Genomic DNA, 5244 nt, shown 5'->3' with positions numbered 1-5244 from the left:
TCCTGACTCACCCTGTATAACAATGGTTTCACTCCTTTGTCGTAGACACTGTTTCTTATGTATATGATGCTTAGGATATGAGTTTTCCATGAAAAATCCCTTTAGCCTGTCCATAATAAACGTACGATGGTAATCCCAAAAGGAAGGTCTCCCATTTTTTTATAAGTACATATGCCTGTTTATTTCCACAATGGTTTACATCAGTTTACGGATCGAACATTTAGCTACTTTTCAACATAATCACCATTTCTGTCGATGCAGATTAGTAGACGCTGTGGCAGTTTTGTATGCCCATGTCATACCGCTCTCCGCCATGCTGTTCAGAAAGTTATGAACCTGAAACTTCCTGGCAGATTAAAACTGTGTGCCGGACCGAGACTCGAACTCGGTCCAGCACACAGTTTTAATCTGCCAGGAAGTTTCATATCAGCGCACACTCCGCTGCAGAGTGAAAATCTCATTATGGAGTTATGAACCTCTTCTTTTACCTCGTCGTCGGAGCTGAATCGCTTTCCAGCCAAATGTTCTTTTAATCTAGGGAACAGTTGATAGTCACTGGGGGCCAAGTCAGGACCATCAAGTGGGTGGGTGATTATGTTCCACTGAAACTGTTGCAGGAGAGCAACGGTTTGCCGAGCGATGTGTGTGCGAGCGTTGTCATGGAGAATGTGTACGCCCTTGTTCAACATTCCTCTTCTCCGGTTCTGAATTGCCCGTTTGAGATTTTTCAGAGTCTCACAGTACCTGTCACCATTAATTTGATCCCAGTGGGCATAAAGTCGATCATCAATACCCCTTTCCGATCCCAAAAAACGGTTGTCATGACTTTACCTACAGACTGTGTTTGTTTTAATTTCCGCGGCTTTGGCGAAGAAGGATGTCGTCACTGGCGTGATTGCTGCTTGGTCTCAGGTGTAAAGTGGTATGCCCAGGTTTCGTCACCCGTGACAATTGAGTCCAGAAAGCTGTCGTGTTCGGCTGCAAGGCGGTGAAGAAATGCGCGGGAAGCATCAACTCGTTGCCGCATGTGGTCCTCAGTCAGCATGCGTGGCACCCATATTGCGCACACTTTCCGGTAGTTCAATGTTTCCGTCAAAATTCTGTGAGCGGCGCTTCGGGAAACCTCAGCAGCCAACTTGCAGAGATCATCCAGGGTGATCCGTTGATCTTCACGCGTGCTTTGCTCAACCTTCAACACTGTCTCCTCAGGAATTGACGGTCTCCCGCTCCTTTGTTCGTCGTGAATTTCGTTCCGACCACCTGCAAACTCTCTACACCATTTACGAACATTTTTGACATCCATGCACGACTCACTATACACTTCCGTCAGTTGGTGATGGATTTCAATCGGCTCAGTGCCCTTTGCGTTCAAAAACCGAACTTGGCGGTAACATTCAACGGGAGCTCCATTCTCAACGGCTGCCAGGCCAAGACTGAGCGCCTCAGCGCGGGGTGCGCATGTTTCCACACAGCGCGTGAAGCACTCATCATAACAGTGTGACCAACTGCCACACATACAGAGTTCCGTACTTATAAAAAAATAGGAGACCTTACTTTTAGGATTACCCTCGTACTATGCTGACTGGGAGTGAGTGCGGAAGGAGGAATAAAGCGGCTACGTCGCACAGCGCACGAATATTCGAACAGTCTCGCGCCGCGCCACGCCGCGTTCCCCTCGGATCGCTCACGTAGAACGAGGCCAGCTACGAGCGGCGACACTTGACACTAGCTACGCCACCGGTTCCCATGCGGTTGTTAATCTGGTCGCCTGGTGAAGCGCCCTTTGAACAATTGCTCACTTCTCATCGAGGAATAGTCACTTAAGAGAACGGCAACATAAGAAGAACTTCTTCTTCGTGCAGTTACTTTAAAAAAGGAAAACCGAAGGGTTAGGGAAACACGGAAACATCCTACGTACATTACTCGAATGAGTACAGGTTTATATTCTGCACTTTCTGACGATCTAACTATCGAAGACATTAAATCTTTCAGTTGTCTTCCAGAGCCGAAATCTTCGATTTACGAGTTGCACTGTGACACTGTTGAAGGTGACCCGCCGGCCGCTGTGGCCGAGCGGTTCTAAGCGCTTGAGTCCGGAACCACGCGGCTACTACGCTCGCAGGTTCGAATCCTGCCTCGGGCATGGATGTGTATGCTGTACTTAGGTTAGTTAGGTTTAAGTAGTTCTAAGTTTACAGGACTGATGATCTCAGATGTGCTTAGAGCCATTTGAACCACTTTTTTGAAGGTGACCTGTTACTCATACGGGGACTTCAAACTCGGTACCCCTCTTGGTACTATCAGAGAGCACTAAGCAGTAAGCTCTTTACAAGCATTTTTCTTCCCAGAAGACGCTGGTGTCCACAGCATACTCGTCGCGAGAATGTAGAAGACGGGGCAACACGAGATTCTTGAACTAAATATCTTACTTAATGCCACAGTAACCTAAACAAGTGGGCTCAATCATGGTACGAAAAACATCCCTGAAACGTGGTACTTTGGGAAAGGCAGATTTCGGTGTGGACGGAGTCTTACTCAGTTACTATTGGTTGCTCAGTATTTTTTTTTTTTTTTTTTAAATCACGTACACTTTATTTGGAGCCAGTTGCATATAAGGTTGACAATAAGGAACAAATATCAAATTTGGCTATTAAGACAATATCTAATTAAAAATTCTTCAGACAAATTGCATTCACAGCTGAAGGCCTTACTGACCAGAAATTTAAATTATTTGTCAGCTGAAGGCCCCAACAGCAATAACTCAAAAAACAATGTGTCAGCTGAAGGCCTAGATAGCAAATTCCTACTGCAATACTACATAAAAAGAGACAATCATATTAAGAGACAATAATTAAAAATTCTTAAGACAAATTGCATTCACGGCTGAAGGTCTTATTGACAATCATCTCAAAAAAATGGCTCTGAGCACTATGCGACTTAACTTCTGAGGTCATCAGTCGCCTAGAACTTAGAACTAATTAAACCTAACTAACCTAAGGACATTACACACATCCATGCCCGAGGCAGGATTCGAACCTGCGACCGTAGCGGTCGCTCGGCTCCAGACTGTAGCGCCTAGAACCGCACGGCCACGACATTCATCTCAACCTGACCAAACGAAGAGAGAAGTGAGCCTCAGACACTGCTCCAAGGATCGACCTGGGAAAGTCGGTCAACTTCGTAACCGATGAGACAGGCAGCCAAGAGTTGTATTCACTTAATCGGAGGGCAACTCAAACTAGTGACAGTTTAAACGCAGACCAACACTCTTGCAAAATCTGCCTAACATAACCAACACAACAGTGGAATAACCCAGGCAAGGCGCAACCGGCGGACAGCACTGAGACTTCTGAATCCGGTGTTTAGAACATCCAGAAGCCGAAGGACCCACGACGACCAAAGTAGTCCAAAAGAAACAAATATCCGAACCACATTCAAGGAGGCTGTCGAACTATACGCCTTACCGGGCAGCAGCGGCAAGGGGAGGAAAGGTACACTGCCAAGAAAATATGCTAACCTGCAGGGCAGATAACTGGGGCGTTAGCGGCCACTAGGCACAAAAACTTCACCAATAGTAACACAAGGAATTCAATGATTAATAATAAAGGGTGGAGGAGGATGGCTAATTAATTTCGCCAACTTCAAACGCTCCACTCGTTGCTCTTCGTCTCAGCGACCCTGTGAGCAGCAGCGCACGAACAAACGGCGTGACCTCAAAATAGTGGAGGTTCCACTACCGGGTTAATGTTCACTCAACTCAAACGTCATGGGTCCGGTGAATAACGAGATAGCGGCCCTCGCAACTACATCCCCTCGATCCGGCAATGCCTGCGTGCCGCCAGACTTCCCGGCATGTTTTCGCTCTGCCGGAACTCACTGCTGCACCGTCCCAACCGAACTCCCTACACACCCGACCCGGAAAACACTTGACGTTCTTCCAAAGATAGTACCACGGTACTAGATACCGATAGCCACTGCTGCTGCCACTCGCGAACAGACAACGCTAGCAAATGTAGTGGCGCCGGCCGGAGTGGCCGATCGGTTCTAGGCGCTACAGTCTGGAACCGCGCGACCGCTACGGTCGCAGGTTCGAATCCTGCCTCGGGCATGGATGTATGTGATGTCCTTAGGTTAGTTAGGTGTAAGTAGTTCTAAGTTCTAGGGGACTGATGACCTCAGAAGTTAAGTCCCATAGTGCTCAGAGCCAAATGTAGTGGCGCCAGTAAACGCAAGAAGAAAACGAGACGCCACTGTACCTATTACACGATGCCAAGCTACCAACGGCACCAACGCGAGCCGCAATACGGCTCAATCCCCAAAACATCATAGACCGCCTCGCGTCGCATCTACGTCCTCCACATACTGCGCATTAAAGGCCTCATTGCGTCATTGGTGCACTCGATGGTTTGCATCACTAGAAAAGAGACAAAATTGCACTCGTCAGGACACGCTATTCGGCTCCGGTCAGCCACTGTCGTAGTTCTGCGTTGTTTGACCCTCTCTAAAAGTGTAACTTCACTTTGCCGACGTGAGCAAAGGCCTTTTGCAAGGTACCCGAATCCAAGTGTCGACTGAATATAATTCCACTTTCACCGTTCGTTCGGAATCTATTCGACACTGACCTGCATGCAAGGAACGCAGCAACTCCGTCCTGGTTTTAAAACGATTGTCACTGATGAGGCCTACAGTCGTATTCGTATTAGGATCTACGAGGGGCGTTCAGAAAGTAAGCTCCGATCGGTCGCGAAATGGAAACGACTATGAAAATCCGATAAAGCTTTGCACAGATGTGTTGGGTAGTGTCTCTAGTATAACCCCAGTTAGCATCACGTCGCTCTTCTCATTTCTGAGCTCGCAGTGAGTGCGTAAAGATGTCTAGAAAATAGTGTCTGCCGCCAAATACGAGGGCCTGGTGAGAAATTTCGCCTGAAGCTATGCAGCTAACATTACATAACTGTCGTGCTGTTTCTTCTTCAAGACAATTCTCAGCCGCATTCTGCAGGGGCAATGAAGATGCTCCTGCATCGTTTTCAAATGGAAATGTGAGATTACCCACAATACAGTCCGCAATTGTCTCCCCCTGTGTTTCATCTCTGGTCACATGAACCGCTGTCTTTGAAGACAACATTTTGACACAGACAACGAGGTGTAGGCCAGCGTGGAGAATTGGCGGAAAGCACTGGCGGCTGCCTTCTATGATGAGGCTATTGAAAAGTTGGTACAACGCTATGACAAAAGTCTAAG

The sequence above is a fragment of the Schistocerca serialis genome, chromosome 8 (assembly GCF_023864345.2).
Source record: "Schistocerca serialis cubense isolate TAMUIC-IGC-003099 chromosome 8, iqSchSeri2.2, whole genome shotgun sequence".
Lineage (NCBI taxonomy): Eukaryota > Metazoa > Arthropoda > Insecta > Orthoptera > Acrididae > Schistocerca > Schistocerca serialis.
The sequence above is the reverse complement of the archived record's forward strand: the minus strand, read 5'-3'. Positions refer to the sequence as shown.